Source organism: Panthera onca, chromosome B1 (assembly GCF_046562875.1).
Source record: "Panthera onca isolate mPanOnc1 chromosome B1, mPanOnc1 haplotype 2, whole genome shotgun sequence".
Lineage (NCBI taxonomy): Eukaryota > Metazoa > Chordata > Mammalia > Carnivora > Felidae > Panthera > Panthera onca.
In genome coordinates this window covers 170,100,470-170,119,759 of record NC_138342.1, presented here as the reverse complement: position 1 = coordinate 170,119,759, position 19,290 = coordinate 170,100,470, and the positions used below count along the sequence as shown (strand labels likewise).

Sequence of the window (19,290 nt, the reverse complement as noted above, 5' to 3'; positions counted from 1 at the left end):
CACGTCGGAGGTAGACAATGGGGGCTCAGCGAGAGACCCTGTGCGTAGCAGAGCAGTATGTGAAGGGGAAGGGTCAGAGAAGCCAAAGCCCCAGGGTCACAGTGTTGCCAATGGTCAGCTGTGGTGGGGAGGCCTGGGAAGGAAGCGCCATCCGTCATCTGTGCACTTGTCTGAGTCAGCTCAGGCTGCTGAAACAAAATACCACACCCTGAGCAGCTTAAACAGAGGGACTTATCTCTCACAGTTCTGGAAGCTGGAAGCCCAAGATCAAAGTGCCCTCAGTTCCAGATCCTGGCAACCTGTTTCTGGCCTGGCCCGCAGGCAGACAGCCTCCTTTTTGCCGTGTCCTCACCTGGTGGGAGGAGAGAGAGGGAGAGCTTTGATCTGTCTCCCTGTCTTCAGGAAGCCACAAATCCCATCATGAGGCCCCCCCCTTATGACCTCACCTAACCCCATTACTTCCCAAGTAGCATCGCATGGGGGGTAGGGCTTCAGCATGTGGATATCGGGGGCCACAGTTCAGTTGCAGCAGTTCTCCTGCCATTTTGGTGACAAGACTGTTGGGGTTTGGGGACTTTTTCCTAGAACCATGCCTTCCTCTGAACCTCCCATCCTCCCATCCAGATATTTAAAATATAAGACAGCCGCCCCTGGGGACCGGTCCTGGGTCTTCTCCCCCAGGAGCAAGGGGCCGGTGGGCCAAGCAGGATTCGCACCTCCTCTCCCTCCCCCAGAGTGCTGAACTGGGTCTGGCATGCAGGAGCTTCCTCAATGCCACCGGCCGGAATGGAACAGAGTCAGTCTGTGTCCTCAGCCAACCCCGAGTGACCTGGCCAGGCCGCTCACATGCTTTCTGGGAGGCGGCAAGGCTTTGCTGGGCTGTGGCCCGGAGCGCGGGCCCTGCCAGATGCCAGCCCATTGCTCTGGAGAAAAACTCCCATTTTTGTCTGGCACTCCCCCTCCCTGTTTTAGCTGCATCTTTGAGCCAAGGTTGTCAGAGCTGGCAGAAGCCAGGTGTCTGGGCACGAGATGTGGAACTGTCCCCCAGGCCCCCTCTAAATGACTCTGCTAGGTGAGAGTCCCCCTCTTCCCACAGCTGGAGACTCCCCCGGTGGAGCGGTCAAGCGGGAAGTGAGGAGAGCAGCAAAATTACAATGCGGGCGAAGCTTGTCTCCAGAACCTGTCACCCCATATTCTGTGCCTTTGCCAAGTTTCCAGGGGCCACTCTATGCCCAGCCACGTCCCACCTGCTCCCAGATGTCCCAGGGGCTCCTCCTGAGCAGGGATTAAGCTGCTTTCCCAGGTGTGTCTTTCCCCTGACGTTCCCACCCGGCCCGGCCTGGAAGAAATTGTCCCTTTTCACCCCCATCCAGGCACACTCCCCGGACACCACACAGCCCCCTGGACTCTCCAGTCCCTCTGATCTTTATTCACTGCGTGGTGCCAGCCACTGTGTTCTGGATCTCATACTGCCTTATTATTTAATTTCTATGTGATTTTCTCTCAAGCCTCTTGAGGACTGCATCAAGTTGTGTTTACTCCTAGAACCTACCCCCTTCCAAGTCCTATCTACACACACACACACACACGCACGCATATACGCACATACACATGCATACACACACATTCACACACATATACACACATACATGCACATATACGCACATATACACACATACACAAATACATACACACATACATGCACATATATGCACATACACACATATACACACACGCACATATACGCACATTCACACACACATACATGCACATATACACATACATGTACATATATGCACATGCACACATGCACATATACACACATACACACATACACACATACACGCACATATATGCACATACACACATATACACACACATATACGCACATTCACACACACATACATGCAAATATATGCACATATACACAATACACATACATGCGCATATATGCACATATACACACATACACAAATACACACATACATGCACATATATGCACATACACACACGCACATATACGCACATTCACACACATACACACATATACACACATACATGCAAATATACACACATACACATACATGCACATATATGCACATACACACATACATGTATACACACATATACACAAATACACACATACATGCCCATATACACATACATGCATATATGCACATACACATATACACACATACACACATATACACAAATACACACACACACACATATACACACATACACACACATATACACACACATATATGCACATATACGCACACACACACATACACACATACACATATACACAAATACACGTACATATACACACACACATGCACATATACACACATATACACATACACACATATACACAAATACACATATACACACACATACACACACATATACACACACATACATGCATATATATGCACATACACATATATGCACAACTACACACATACACACACATACACGTATACACACACACATACACACATACACATATACACAAATACACATACATATACACACATACATGCACATATACGCACATACACACATATACACATACACACATATACACACGTACACACACATACACATATACACACACATACACGCACATATACGCACATACACACACATACACATATAGAGAAATACACGTACATATACACACACATACATGCACATATACACACATATACACATACACATATACACACATACACACATATACACAAATACACACATACACATATACACACACATACATGCATATATACACACGTACATGCATATATATGCACATACACATATATACACAACTACACACATACACGTATACACACATACATGCACATATGCACGTGTACATGCATATATATGCACATACACATATATACACTACACACATACACACATACACATGTACACAAATACACGTACATATACACACACATACATGCACATATACACAATACACATATACACACACATATACACACATACACACATATACACACATACACACATATACACACATACACATATACACACATATACGCACATACACACACATACGCACACACACATATACACACATACACACATACACACACATACACACACACACACACACACACACACACACATATACACACGGAGACAGGAAGGTATGATGATACTCCAGGTGCCTGGTGAAAACTCCCAGCCACAGAGAAAATCTTTGCAAAACACGTACTTGATAAAGGACTGTGTCCAAAACATACAAAGAACTCAAAACTCAACAATAAGGAAACAAACAACCCAATTAAAAAGTGGAGACAATACCTGAAAAGACACCTCACCAAAGAAAGACCAGCAGACAGCAAATAAACACACGAGAAGATGCTCCACATGGTGTGTCATCAGGTAAAGGCAAGTTACAACAACAGTGATACACCACCACAGACCTCCTGGAGAGGCCAAAGGCCAGTGCTGGTGCCGATGCGGAGCCACGGGAACTGTTTCATTGCTGGTGGAAACAAAATGGGACAACCACTTTGAAAAACAGTTTGACAGTTTCTTGGAAAACAAAACATACTCTGTTCTCCACAATGTCTCTGCCTTTTTAAAACAATTTTTTAACGTTTATTTTTGAGAGAGAGTGAGAGAGAGAGTGCGGGGGAGGGGCAAAGAGAGAGGGAGACACAGACCCTGAAACAGACTCCAGGCTCCGAGCTGTCAACACAGAGCCCGATGCGGGGCTCGAACTCCTGAACAGCGAGATCATGACCCGAGCTGAAGTCAGATGCTTAACCGATGAGCCACCCAGGTGCCCCTCTCTACTTTATGTGGCTTTTTTTCCCCAGTGGCTTTTAGTATGGTAAAACACATATAAAATTTACCATCTTTTTTTTTTTTTGTCCTTTCGTGGCTTCTTTTTTTTTAAATATGAAGTTTATTGTCGAATTGGTTTCCATACAACACCCAGTGCTCATCCCAACAGGTGCCCTCCTCAATACCCATCACCCACCCTCACGTCCCTCTCTCCCCCCATCAACCCTCAGTTTGTTCTCAGTTTTAAAATTTACCATCTTAACCATTATGTGTACAGTTCAGTGGTATTAAATACATTCATAATGTTGTGCAACCACCACACCACCCATCTCCAGAACTCTCTACACCATCTCGTAACTCCTTCTCCTTCACCTTGTAAAACTGAAACTCTGCATCCATTGAACAACAACTTCCCATTTCCCATCTCCCCAACCCCTGGCAACCACCACTCTACGTCCTTTTTCTATGATTTTGACTACTCTCAAAGTAACCCATGTAAGTGGAATCACACAGTATTTGTCCTTTTGTCTCTGGCTTGTTTCAGTGAGCATAATGTCCCCAAGGTTCATCTACATTTTAGCATGTGTCAGGATTTCCTTCCTTTTTAGGGCTGTATAATATTCCATTGTATGGCTATACCATTTAAACTATACATAGTCTCACCATATAATCCAGTTGCAGTGCTGGGTATTTACACCCAAATGAGTTGAAAACTTAGGACCACACAAAAACCTGTCCATGAATGTTTACAACAGCTGTATTCACAACTGCCTAAATTTGGAAGCAACCAAGATGGCCTTCAGTAGGTAAACGGATAAACTGGTGCATCCAGACAACGGAATCGTATTCAGCACTTAAAAGAGGGGCGCCTGGGTGGCTCAGTCGGTTAAGCGTCCGACTTCAGCTCAGGTCACGATCTCGCGGTCCGTGAGTTCGAGCCCCACGTCGGGCTCTGGGCTGATGGCTCAGAGCCTGGAGCCTGCTTCCGATTCTGTGTCTCCCTCTCTCTCTGCCCCTCCCCCGTTCATGCTCTGTCTCTCTCTGTCTCAAAAATAAATAAACATTAAAAAAAAAAAAGAAATGAGCTATCAAGCCTTTAAAAGACATAGGGGAAACTTAAATGCACATCACCATGCGAAAAAAGCCAATCTGAAAATTTTACGTACTGTATGATTCCAACTATATGACATTCTGAAGAAGACAAAACTATGGAGACAGTAAAAGGATCAGTGGTTGCTAGGGGTTGAGGGGAGGGAGAGATGAACAGGCAGAGCACAGAGGAATTTTAGGGCAGTGAAACTCTTCTGCATGGTACTGTAATGGTTAATACAAGTCATTATACATTTGTCAAAATCCACAGAATGCACAACACAAAGAATGAACCCTAATGTAAATATGGACCTTGGCTAATAATAATGTATCAGTATTGGCTCATCCATTGTAACAAATGTGGCCGCCTTCATGCAAGATGTTAAGAAGAGGGGAAATTCACTGGGTGAAGGTGGATATGTGAGAGCTCTTTATATTTGCGACTCAGCTTTTCTGTAAACCTAACACTACTCTAAAAAAAAAAGAGAGAAAAAACAGTAACTAGAAAAAAGTAGACAACTTGAAGGGCCATTTACACGTCCATCATAAATCGGTTTAAAACTAGCTGGCACTGGCCATGTGCTAGACAATTTACTCTGGGCCCTTCACGTTAATGAACTCATTTCAGCCTTACAAGAATTCTGTGCAGTAAAATGCTGAGGCATTTTACAAGTAGAAGAAACTAAGGACCAGAGAGATTAAACGACATGCTCATTTCACACGACTGGTAAGTAGTGGAGTTAGGATTCAAACCCACACAGCGTGGCTCCAGCTACTGTGCTCCTATCCACACGTCACCCTGTGTTGCCTTTCTCCAAACTGCTTTCATTTTAAAGGAGGGTACCAGAACTGGGAGCCCCAAAAGGCTTATTAAAGTAAGTTTTAAATAACGCTTATTCTGGAATAGTTTATATACAATAAAATTCGCCCAATAAAATTGGTTTAAGTGCTCAGTTTCATGAATTTCAGAAAAATGCATACACAATGTGAATACCACCACGATCGAGAAATCATTTCCATCACCCCAGAAAGTTTGTTATCGCCTGATCCTTCCCAGGCAAACCCCATGCCTACCTCCAGCCTCAGGCCAACCCTGACCAGCTTTCTATCACAATAGTGTTGACTTTTCCAGAGCTTCACATGAATGGAACAACATGGTCTTTTACCCATTTGTGGCTGGCTTTTTAGGGCTGGGGGTGCTCAGCATGATATTTTTGAGACTTAACCACACTGTTGCATGAATCAATACTTCATTCATAAGAGACTGATTTCCAATGGCAGGACTTCAGACACAGCAACCCCCAGGAGAGGAACATACGCTTTTATGTAGGCTCCTTAAACTATACCTGCCCTGGTCAGTCTGCAAGGGAGGGGAGGCACTGGGCCACATCAGGCTGAACCCACCCCAGAGGGCTGCAAGCACCAGAACTTATCCAAGGAGCCAAGCAGCTGCCCGCTCAAGCTCTGGACACCAATGGCAGGAAGTCATGGAAAACGGATTTTCCCTCTTCTAGACTTAATTTTCTTCTTTGAAGAATGTACAGGATTGCCTTGCCCTGTTTTCTTCATCACAGAAGGCTTTGAAAAGCTTTGAGTTCCCAGAAAAAAAGTTGTTTTGCCCCTTCAAACATGCTGTTATGATTAATAATAAAGAAAAGGAAAAGGAGAGAGATGGGGAATCTTAGCCCCCAGGTACGTGACAAAGAATGATCATACATCCTAGAAAATAGATTATACGAATGGGATTATATAGAGGGGCGCCCGGGGGGCTCAGTGGGTTAAGCCTCCAACTTTGGCTCAGGTCATGATCTCCCCGTTCCTGAAATGGAGCCCCAAGTGGGTCTCTGTGCTGACAGCTCAGAGCCTGGGGCCTGTTTCGAATTCTGTGTCCCCCTCTCTCCTTGCCCTTCCCCCACTCGTGCTCTCTCTCTCAAAAATAAACATTAAAAAAAAGATATAAAAAACATGCTCTCTGGAGAAAGGGCAGAGGCATCCTAAGTGCTGCTGACCTACACACACACGTGCAGCTTGTGCTTTCTGAGATTTGTGGTTCTCCTCGGGGTTAGAAGACTTCTATCTGGATCTTTCCGCGCTGCTGTTCACTGCAATCCAGTCGACAGGTCTCTGGGGTTCCAATAGCTCAGCCATAAACGAGGTGCTAGGACCTCTCTAAATCCCCTTGGTTTATAGGTTGGCGGTGAAGGGCGCAAGCGCTCAATGTCGTGCGAGACGTGGACACTAGGAGGCGCTGCCGGCCAGGAGGAAGCGAGAATTTCCCCCAAGCTCTTCCTACAAAGCGTCCACACCCGTTAAAAGTGGTTGTGATAACACTACAGATTTCTGAATCTGAGAGAGCCAGCAAGTTGGGTCTGATAGATATCCATCTGGTTAACATAGGAAACTGAAAACAAAACAAAACAACATAGGGCACTGAAATATGTGAGATATTTGACCAACTTGACTCCTTTAACCGCAATCCCCTCCCCCCAGCACCAGATCAGATCACTACCCGGAGGTGACATTTGTTTCTAAATCATTTTCCCAAAGGAATCAGTGTTTGCTTGGTCGGTTGGTTCTGCTTTTAATTTACCAAGGAAGCAAGCTGGAGCCTCTTCTTTGACTGTATAGATTTAAAGTACTAGTTTTCTCATTCTTATTACTGTGGGTAATCCATAACACTGACTACAATTATTTCCGTCTTAATTATGTAGGCTTTCAAATGTTTTCAGTTCAGTCTGATTCACTTCCAGAAACAGCGACGCTCCGGGGCCCCCGGGTGGGTGGCCCAGTCAGTTAAGCGTGGGAATTTGACTCCGGTCTTGATCTCGTGGTCCATGAGTTCGAGCCCCCCATCGGGCTTTGTGCTGACAGCTCAGCGCCTGGAGCCTGCTTCAGATTCTGTGTCTCCCACTCTCTCTGCCCCTCTCCCACTTGCCCTCTGTCTCTCTCCCTGTGTCTCAAAAATAAATAAACATTTAAAAAATAAATAAAAAACGCCAATGCCCATATGTGCAAGGCATGCTGCTGGCTCCCCACGGGGGTACACAGGCTAACGCCACTTCAGATTCATGGCTCCTGTGCACAGGGAGCTATAAGAGAGATGAATCCAATATGCAACCATAACTCAGGTAGTAAGTAGATACATGCCTCAAAAGTGATACAAGTTAAGTGCTGTGGAGCCCAGAGGAAGGTGAGACTGGCCACCCCAAATGTCCACACGGCCCTCCCTTCACTCCTCAGAGCCTCTGCCCCCTTGTCAGACAGGGCCTTCCCAGGCCACCGTGCTTGCCACTGGCTTCTCCCCCGCGTCACTGTTTCTATTTGTCAGTCTGTGTCTTGTCCGTCTCCCCACACTGGGGCGTAGGCTCCACGAGAGCAAAGACTGGTGAGGCTAGCTGGGCCTCTCCCGAGACCCTGGTGTGCTTCCTGGGACATGCCCAGACTTAGGAAGGTGATTTGACCACAGAGCTCAAGAGCCAAGAAAAAAAGAAAGAGAACAGCCCATGCACCCTTGGACTCAGCCAGCGCGTCCTGGAAGGTGTACTAAGGACGCAATCTCCGTGGCCCCTGCAGGTGGCAGGAAGGTGCTGTCTTCCTTCCCTCTGGCAGCTTCGCAGCTGGGGTCTGCAGCTCCGGCTTGGGGGGGGGGGGGGGGGGGGGCGGGGAGGAGTCCACTCCAGCACCTCCAGGCAGCACTGCGAGAGCAGAAGTCAAACAGCAATTTAGGCGCAACCCCACGAGTCAGGGACTGCTCTACACCCCCAAGGGCATACGGCCCTTTTACTCATCTAGAAGTCAGAATGTGACCCCAGGTCCTCTGACTGCAGGTGCATGCTCTGAAGCCATCCAGAGGCTCTGCCTCTGAGGCACACGGGGCCTGGGACATGGGGGTGGCACATGTGAACTGTACGGATGACATATGGACAGAAAGCATTTTGTGTCATCTAGAACAGAGGTCTAACTGCCTTCCTGGTCTCTCAGGCCTTTGGTTCGGTTCACAAAAGTGCATCAGTGAACAACTCTGTGCGAGCTTCAAATAATCATTTTCTCTTGGGAGTGGGGGCGTGATGAGGCACCGACAGACATACAGGAGGGGTACAGTACACCTTAGTTATCACAGCTTGACCACTTGTCAGCTCTGTGAGTCTGGGGAAATTACAAAACCTCTCTGAGCCTCCACTTTCTCATGTGTTACAGTTAGCAGGAACCACATAGTAGCTGCTCAATAAACATTACTTTCCCAAGGATAACCATCATGGCATAATTTCAACTGGTAAAAACTTGTAAACAACTTGATGTCCAACAAGACAGAGATGATGCCCTTGAACCTGGTAGTCTTAGACACTGGAAGAGTCTAAAACCATTAAGTTTTTTAAATTTATGTTTATTTATTTTTGAGAGAGAAGGGGTGGGGAGCAGGGGAGGGGCAGCGAGAGAGGGAGACACAGAATCTGAAGCAAGCTCCAGATTCTGAGCTGTCAGCACAGAGCTCAATGTGGGGCTTGAATTCACAGACCGCAAGATCATGACCTGAGCTGAAGTCGGATGCCCAACTGACTGAGCCACCCAGGTGCCCTGAGTCTAAAACCATTAAAAAAGTATATTTAAAAATACACAAAAAAATACAGTAAAAAAAAAAAAATTCTGGGTACAAAAACCATATGTAGACTTGATCTGAAACCTATCCTGAAGGAAATACTCCCAAATGTTAGGTGCTTCTATATGGGTGATAGAAAACCAGGATGACAAGCGTCTTCATTATACTTTTTCATATTTTCTAAATGTTCCAACAAGGAGTTTGCTTTTTTTTTTTTTTTTTTTTTTTCACAATTAAGCAACACATTATTTACAAAGTTAGCTTCCTTTCATTTTATACCGTATTGGTTAAAGCTTTAGCACAAACAGCAGGAGCAAAAACCAAGGGATCAGAGAAAAAGGTGCTCACTTTCAGTGGCATTCATTGAGCATCTGCTAGGTTTCAGGCACTGTGTAGAGTGTTGACTGTGCCAACTGAGTTAGGTCTCAAAGAGCTGGTCCCTGCAGGGCAGACAAGTCAAGGGAATAGCATGTGCAAAGGCCCTGGGGTGTGAAAGAGCAGGCATGTGAAACAGCAAGCAGGGCCTGTGGGGGAGAGGAAAGAATGTGGCCGAGAGATGGGCAGGCTGGAAATGCCTCTGGGGTTCCTATCAGTTGGATCAAGGGGTTCAGACTGCATACTGAGGGCCCTGGAGCTCTTTTTTTTTTTTTTTTTTTCATTTAAAAAATGTTATTGATTCATGTATAGTTGTAAGGAAGAATACAGAGAGATGCCTGGTACACTTTGCCCAGTTTCCCCCAACAGTGACATTTTGCAAAACCATAGCACAATATTACAACCAGGGTATCGACATTGACCCAATCTTATTCAGATTTTCCCAGTTTTACTTGTACGTGCACGCACCTGCACTTATTAAGTTCCGTGCAATTTTATCACCTGTGTAGGTTCCTGTATCCACCACCACAGTCAAGATCCCCAACAATTCCAGCACCACAGGGACTCCTGCTGCCCTTTGATAACCACACCCATCTCCCTCCTGCTCCCTCCTCTCCAGCCCAACAGACCAGGGGACTGATTGGAGGAGGGGGAGGGTTAGGAGGAGGGGCCTGCAGAGACCCCATTTCTTCCACGCGGAGCTCACAGGGGTTGGGGTGGGCTGTGAGTTAGGGACTAAGTTTGGGGGCCAGCATGCTAAGTTAGCCTGGCCACGGGAAGTGTCTAGAGGGCCAAGGAGGGGATGTCCTGGAGACCAGTGGATTTACAAATCCACAGTGAAGAGAGAGGTCGGAGCTGGAGGGGAATTTGGGAGTCACCACCTGTCACTGCTGGTGCTGTGGGTTTGCTAAGGAGGGAGGAAGGCAAGAGGAGGATTACCACCCTTCATGTAACAGACTGCTGTAGTCTGTCCCTTCTGGGTACTGCCTGCCCAGAGGTCCAGGGACGGATGCCTTGTTTTACAGCTGGCTGCCTCCTGTCTGGCCAAGCCTTTCTCTTGCTTAAGGAGCCCTGGGAAACCGCACAGGGGGCTCCCCCTACGTGTAGGACGCCCTCACTTTGCCCCCAGTGTGAGCCTCAGAGCCAGGCATGGAATGTCCCTCTGCAAAATATGCACCCCTTAGCTGTGTCCTGTTGGGTTCCCTGAGCGCAGAGCTTGTTAATCCTGGCCCTGCCGTGCGGGGAAGGACCTTAGAGGTCACTAAATCCAAAGCCTTTAATTACAAAGGAGAAAACCAATCCTCAGAGAGGGAGGCTTTGCAAAGGCCATAGATGTGATCTGCAGCAAGAAAGGGGGCCGTTTGTTTTCATGTTCAGAATCTGCTTCCCCATAGAGAAGAAACACAGGCGAGATGCATGGGTTTCGGAACTCCTTCACCGACCAGTTTTTATTGAACGTCTATTATGTGCCGGGCAGCGCTGAGTTCTCTGGAAACCGTGGACCCTAAAGCTGGTGCATAAGGGCATCGAAGGGTTAAATTCCGGGAGCTGCTGAGGGTGGGGGTGGGTAGATGAATCTCCCCGAGGAAAGGGCCCCCTCTCGAGCTGCTCAGTCTCCGGAAACCTGGGCGCGAAGAGCCTGGGAAGCTCTGCAACCTCTGGCGCGCGGCCTCCCCCGCACAGCCCGCTCGGGCCCGGGGAGGGGCCGCTCTCGAATTACAACAAAAGGGGCCGGAGGCCGGGCCTGCCGCGGTGGCCACCTCCCGGGAAGGGGGTGGGTTCGGGGAGGGGTTTGCCTTCCGACTCGCGTTAAAAGTACCGGGAAAAGCGTAAAGGAGCGACTCCGGCCCGCGGCTTCCTCAACTTGGATCCCGCTTCCTTCAGCGGCCTGAGAAGTCGGCTCGTCCCCTCGGCTCAGGAAAGGGGCGCAGCGGCGACGCGCGCGGAGAGGGGCCACCGTGGAAAGCTGGCCCCAGCCAAGCCAGCGCGGGCCTCTGTTGCCAAGTAAGAGCGCTCCCTGCTCCTCCCCTCCGCACAGCTGTAGGCAGGGAAGCGGGAGCGTCCCGGTGGGGTCCTCGGGGTCCGCTCCCTGCGGAGCTCCCTCTCGGCCGTGCTGCGGGTTCCCCGGACCTGCGTGGCGGGCACTTGGAGCGAAGGCTGCTTGCTCGGAGTGATGCTAGGACCTGCCGGCTAACGGGTGCCCCTTCCGACTCGGGCGGACCGGCCAGCCCCACCTCTCCCTGAGCCGGGCGAGGCTTTGCAGCTGGCGCGCCCCGGGGATCAGGGCGCTGTGTTCCTGGCTTGCCGGGGGCTCCTACGACCCGGCAGGACGCAGCCCGTCGAGGCTCTGTGGGCCCTAGGTGCGGCGTGGGGCCAGGGTTACCCGGCGTTCTGGCTTTTGAGGGTATGGGGGGCGCGCGGGAGCGGGGAGTGCCCTGGGGTGTCCCCAGACTTTGGGGATACGGAGCGCACAGGGCTGGGCAGAGCGGATGGGGCCACCAGGGGTACGCCTGGGTGCTCTATCTCCCACTGTCTCGGAATTGGTTTTTTTTTCCCAGCCTGCTAGAAAGGCTCGGCTGAGCGCAGGAGTGCCCTGAGTGCTGTAGGAGGACAGGCGCGGTCCGCTCCCAAGGTGTTCCCTCCCACGTCGTGCTGGCTTGTCCGGGGACCGGGGAACCTCTCCCGCCGTTATCACAGAGAGACCCTGGAGTAGGAAAGAACTAGCACAAGCTAACCCGAGGGTCGTACATGCAGGGTCGCCCCAGTGGTAGAGCAAATCCTAGCCCTGTACGCATCCCGCAGGACTCAGTGCCTACAGTTTTACGCAGGCGCTTTGGCCACTGCGCGCTGCACACCCTCCCCCCACTCCAAATCTGGGAGTCCTCTAACTGTAGCTGCCTGCTGGAGGTGTCGCTGTAAATCAGCGCCGAGCTAGAAATGATTGGAAGAAACAAGCGAAGACCACCAAAGACCAGCGCGGGTGGGGTGAGGGGACGTGGCGGAACTTGGTGGGGTGGGGGTGGGAAGCATTGAACTGCTCAAAATGTTAGGAAACCTCAGGTCCAGGTGAGAAGAACGATGTTCACGTAAGTCGGAACATGCCCCAAATTAATTTTGCCCCCTAAAATCTTTGAACTGCGGGGTTCTTAAAATGAGCCCGATCATTTCTTTTTGCAGAGGAGGAAAAGCTCTGAAGCCCAAGGCCAGGGAGCTAGTCAGTGGGGGCTTGAACCCCTTTCCTGTACTCCGGCTCCTCCCTTATGCCACCGCCAGCCTGTCTGTGCAGGAACCCCCAAAGCCCATTTGTCACCTTTGCTGGAACTTTTTAGTTATTTATGGTGTTATTCTGTACTTAAAATGGTCAGGGATGGGGCTTAGAAGGAAGAGGGAAATGCTCATTTCCCTAGTCAGTACCCAGATGAATGACTGGCTCACTGGACCCTGCCTTAGCTAAATTATTCATCTCTCTCTCCCTCTTGTCCTGTTCCCCTTACTGGTCCCCAGTATCTGCCCCGGAATGACCATTCAATCCCATGGCAAAGTGCATGCCCCCATTTGGCCCTGGGGTTCTTGGGGCCCAAAGGAATTGAGCCTCAGTGGGGGGTGTGGGTATGCAAGCGTCTGTGTGTCCCCCTGTAACTTTGTGTTAACAAGTGACTTGGTCTAAGGTGAATAGGCTACTTAGGTCTGAAGACAAAGTGTGCACTTGACTTTATAAGCTGGCTGACGTTTGGATGCATGGCAGACAGAAGATTCTGAAAGAGGCTTCCACCTGGGGTCCTGGCCTGCCTTCTCCTGGCCTTTTGCCATGTTCTTGTTCTCTGACCTCTGGATGACCAGTGTGGAAGGGTCTTGTGAAGGAAACAGATCTTCTGTGCTCTGGGGATGAACTTCAGTGAAGCTTTGTGATCCCCCACCCCCCAATTCTGCAATGTTTATTTAAAAATTATCTTGTATTTGTGTGGGGGGGGGTGGGCAGCGCCTAGGTTGCTCAGAGGTTTGAGCCTCTGACTCTTGATTTCAGCTCAGGTCATGATCCCAGGGTTGCAGGATCAAGCTCCATGCCAAGCGTGGAGCCTGCTTAAGATTCTCTCTCTCCCCCTCTGCCCCTCCCCCTCCCACTCAAGCTCTCTCTTGCTAAGATAAAAAAATAATAATAAATTTAAAAAATTATTTTGTATCTGAAAAATTTCATATATGCATAGAAGTAGAGAGAAGGCCTCCATATTTTCTCCCCCAGCTTCAACAGTTATCAATATTTTGCCATATTTGCTCCTATCTATCCTTTTGCTCTTTCTTTCTAAAGCAAATTCCAGATTTCAAATTTGATAATAATTCTACCCCTATGTATTTCAGTGTGATCTTGAAAAATATTAAATAACCATTATGCCATTGCTATGCCTAAGAAAATTAAAAATAATTCTTTACTATCATCTAATACCCAGCCCATATTCAAAAATTTCCCACTTTTGGGGCACCTGGGTGGCTCAGTTGGTTAAGCATCTGACTTTGGCTCAGGTCGTCATCTCACAGTTCATGAGTTTGAGCCCTACGTCGGGCTGTGTGCCGACAGCTCAGAGCCTGGAGCCCGCTTCAGATTCTGTGTCTCCCTCTCTCTCTGCCTCTCCTCCACTCATGCTCTTTCCCTCTCTGTCTTTCAAAAATAAATAAACATTAAAAAATTAAAACAAAACAAAGACAAAAATTTCCCACTTTCCCCCAAAATGCCTTTGTAAAGTTGAGCCGAGTTCTGCTGGTTTTTATAATCTATGTTCATACTGTATGTTATTCCTATCAAACCACTTTTCTATCCACTGTGTCATTTGGTTATTACAACGCTCCACCAAAGAGTAAGATGGGTACTGAATTCATTTTACAGCTGAGCACACTGGCAAACAGATAAGCTGTCCAGATGGCACAGGCAGGGATTGGCGAAGCCAGGACCTGACCCAGCCTCCTCATTCCTGGGCCACGGTGGCTCTGTTTCTCAGTGCTGCTCATGGGCTATCGGCTGTTCTCTGAAGTGTTTCTCTTGGCTCTGGCTGCATCCTGAGCTTGTCACTTCCCGTACACCTGTGATTAGAAATCCGTGTGTAAATATGCAGTAACTGGCCATTTGGTGCTTGCGGTAAATCAGCTGCAAAGTCAGGAAGCCTGGGTTTATTTCCCAGCTTATTGCAGAACCGTATGAAAGTGGCTTCCCTCTTGAGGACTCGAGGTGGGCCTCCGTGAACTAGGAAGCAGCATTTTCCCCCTAGTCTCTGGCTCCTAGGTCTGGAAGTAGGATGAGCAAATCCTCTGTCGCTAGAATTCTTGGACAAGACCAAGGCCCCAGTAGGAAATCTCACTGAGAACAATTACCCATCATTGATCATTGCCTGAGTAGTTTGGCAGCTAGTGTCTATAGTCGGAGATTCCTAAATTTCATGACAGGGAAGAGACTTCCCTCTGAAGTCCTTCAGTTATGGACAGCTTTGTTTATTCTGCCTTGGTCTGATGAGGATATAGAACACCAGAATTTTTTACTTTTAGCATTTCCATTACTTGTGCTTATTTGCTTTGAAGTGGGGTGATAAATCATTTCTACATCTTATTAGTAAGACTCATGAATTGGAATTCTTCCTTGGCTGGCCGTGTGGGAAAATGGAATCTCTTATTTCTTGACTCCTAGATTTTCTGCTCTTATATTCATTGCCCTGAAATAGACATTGAATGAACACACCTTCCATAAAACAGGCAGTCAGGGACAGAGAAACTGGTTACTCAATCCCATTATTCAAACTGTAGGAACTCAAAGGGGCAAACCATTAACCTTGAATCACCTTGTCTTCTGGCAGCCATAAATTCTCTTCCCCCTTAGCTAATAGGCTGTCTCCGTGGGAGCAGAATTTCTAGGTGATGCCACATCAGCTGTAACAGTTGCTTCTTTCCTTATAGCTTTGGGAGCATTAGGGAGTAGAGTCCCCCACTCCTGGAGCTGCCTGGATTCAGAACAGCTTGTGATTATTGTTCATTCCCCTCTGGAAAACGGTCTTCGTGATCTGTCTGCGTGGCTGTGTCACATAAACCCAGCTGCACTGTGGACCCTGAATGGGCCACCAGGCCTCAGATGAAGTGGCCTCAGATTAAGTGGCCGCAGGCTGCCCCGCCCCAGGCCCCCCCGGAACCAGCAGAACTGGCAACCGTGGGCCAGGACTGGGAGGGCCAAGCAGATTGCACAGACATGCACCTGCAGCCATGCACTGCTTATCTTCTGCTCTCCAGGCATGTCTAGTTTCGAAGTGAGTCTTCAGACCTTCTTATTTTAGTAATTCCAGCTGTGCTCCTGCTGTTGAGCATGGTGCATGCTTGGCAGGGAACCCAACCTGGCCAGGTGTGCTGGCCGCTCCTGCCCGCCACGTGTGTCTGAGAATTCTTTTGGCACAGGACCATCCCTTCAGAATAGCCACTTGTTCCAGGGTGATAAGAGCGTGATGGTGACAATTTAGATAAGATTTCTGTCCAGAGTTCAAAATAAAATCTTTGGCACTTCTCTTGGCAAAAACGACATACCCAGGTAAGTGATATGTGGCAGGTCCGGGGGTAGAGTGAGAACAGACTCAACAGATAATGAGGATGTAATTAGGACCACAGTTAATCATTTCTTCTTACCCAAGGCTTTTGATGCCTTCGTGTGGAATACCTCCAACTTCATACTGTAATATCGCATGCAAATGATGAGACATTTTTCAAGTTGTTTCATTGTCAGAATCTGTTAGACAAGCAGACCCGTGGAGGTTTTGTGCAAGCTGCCATATGCCCTCCTTGATGCGTCCCCAACACAAAGCTTAGAGTATCTTCTGGGAAAATGATGCTGCTTGCCTGAAAAGCATACGCCTAATGAGAACATTATGTGGATGACTTGTGAACAGCTTACTCTGCTCCGTTTCTTGTCACTGCCTTTGAACTTGAATCCATGAACTCCCCCACCCCCAGCCTTGTCCTGGAGCACCAAAGAGTAGCGGGATAAACATAGCCCAGCTTTCCAGAGTGACAGCGTGACCCTAAGATCTAGTAAGAAAGATCTTTTCCTATCTTCCTAAATCAAATACAAATATAAAATTGAGTGCATTTTTAAAGTCAACTTCCTCCCCCACCCCCCACCAAGAATAGCACATGTAGGTGAAATGGCACCAATTCTAAGCATACACATGTATACACTTTTGGTTTTGTTTTTATTGTGATAAAATATCCACAACTTGAAACTCACCATTGTAACCATTTTTAAGTGTGGGGCTCAGTGGCTTTAGGCACATTCACATTGTTGTGTGACGTCACCACCATCCACCTCTGGAACTTTTCGTCTTCCCAAACTGAAACTCTATCCCTATTAAATACTAACCCCCTATTCCCCGCCCCCGCCCCGCCCCCACCTCCCAGCCTCCTGGAAACCATCATTCTACTTTCTGTCTCTATGAATTTGACAACTCTGGGTACCTCATGTAAGTGGAATCATATGGTACTTGGTCTTTTGGTGACTGGCTTATTTCACTCAACATCTGTGTCATCAAGTTTCATCCATGTTGCAGCATGTCAGTTTCCTTCCTTTTTAAGGGAACAGTATTCCATTGGATGGACGTACCACATTTTGTTTACCCGTTCGTTCGTCAGTGGTCACTTGAGTTGCTTCCGCCTTTTGATTGTTGGGAATAGTGCTGCTGTGAGCATAGGTGTACAGCTACCTGTTCTGGATGTATTTTTACAAAATGAACATGCCCGTGTAACTACCGCCTAGACCAAGACTAGAACATTACCTGGAGCACACGGTCAAGCAAGATGTTTCAGTTACATCTCATGCCTGCATGCGGCTGCTTTAGCTACACCTCGGGGTCTTGGGATTGGACGCTCATTTTCTCTTCGCGAGGCAGTTTGCGAGAGGTGTTTGAAAGACACAAACATCGAGATTCGTTGTGAGATTTAAGCCACTTATTTCCTTAAAATATCTGGGGAAGATAGTACAGCATATTTGGCGTTTGCAGCTGTATTAACACATGACCACTAAGTATGGTCCCTCCAGGCTCTCCCTGGAAGAAGGGGACTCACATCCACCTGAAGAACGGCCCTTTTATCAGCTTCTGCTGCAGCATGAGTTTTCAGCCTTGGGGGGAAATTTCGTGGCCGTGTACTGCCTTCCTGTCTTATTTTCCTTCCTTCTTCCTTTCCTTCTCTTCCCACCTGGTCCTCTCTCTTCCTTCTTAACTAAAATGACTTATTAGTGGCCTTCTATGTGCCAGACACTCTGCCAGTCATTGTAAGAGACACAAAAATGAGTAAGACATGGTATTTGACACGTGTATTTAAAATAAAATCGTCGGTCAAGAATACTATTCTGATGGCCGGCCGCCAACCCCTTAGTGCCCACCTAGTGCCAACGGCAGCCTTAGAGCATAGACAAAGAATTTGTGGACCTCGGGCTTGTTGCAACACGTGAAGAGAGGAAGATTATCCACCGGGTTGCCTAGAATTGCTCTAGCATGCCCATAACCAAGTGGTAAGAATAATTTCTTTAAAACACTTTTCAGCTAGGGGTACCTGGCTGGCCGAGTCAGTAGAGCACTGACTCTTGAATTTGAGCCCCTCGTTGGGTGTAGAGATTACTTGAAATGAAATGAAATGAAATGAAATGAAATGAAATGAAATGAAATGAAATGAAATGAAATAAAATAAAAAACTTTTTTTTTTAATTTTTTTTTTAACGTTTATTTATTTTTGAGACAGAGAGAGACAGAGCATGAACGGGGGAGGGGCAGAGAGAGAGGGAGACACAGAATCGGAAGCAGGCTCCAGGCTCTGAGCCATCAGCCCAGAGCCCGACGCGGGTCTCAAACTCACGGACCGCGAGATCGTGACCTGAGCCTAAGTCGCTTAACCGACTGAGCCACCCAGGCGCCCCAAAAACTTTTAAGCTGCCTTTAATTCAGGTGCTCTGTTTGAGAGCATTCTTCTAAAAATGATGTTTAGAGACATTTTAATGATGAGGAAAAAAACACTAAAATTTACACATCAGTGAAACCCTGTGGGATCTCTCATCCTCAAACCAGGCACTCTTGATTTTCTTGACTTGATATTCCCCAGCTGTCTTTCCTTCCCCACAGCTCACAAAGCCAGGCCCATCTCTCCACCCCACAACCATGCAAGTTACACCAACATCGTGAACATTACTCAGCAGCGAGAGAGTTGCTCGTCTCCTAATTGGCCTCCTTTCCCTTGGTCTTAACCCCCACGAAGCCCTCCTTTATGCAATAGCCACAGTGATCTTTCCAGAGCAGGGGTGGTAAACTTTTCCTCTAAGGACGGATAGCAAACATTTTGGACGTCACAGTCCATATGCTCTGTGTTGTTATTGGTCTACACTCTGTTTT

At 47.8% G+C, this 19,290-nt stretch overlaps 1 protein-coding gene across 1 annotated transcript in view; it reads left to right on the top strand.

The window, feature by feature from the left end:
• The first annotated feature begins 11,537 nt into the window (after positions 1-11,537).
• LOXL2 (lysyl oxidase like 2) overlaps positions 11,538-19,290 on the top strand; it is a 93,312-nt gene continuing 85,559 nt past the window's right edge. Inside the window, exon 1 of the mRNA XM_060653259.3 lies at positions 11,538-11,893. The gene's annotated coding sequence lies outside the window, so the exon portion shown is untranslated. The remainder of the gene's footprint in view (positions 11,894-19,290) is intronic.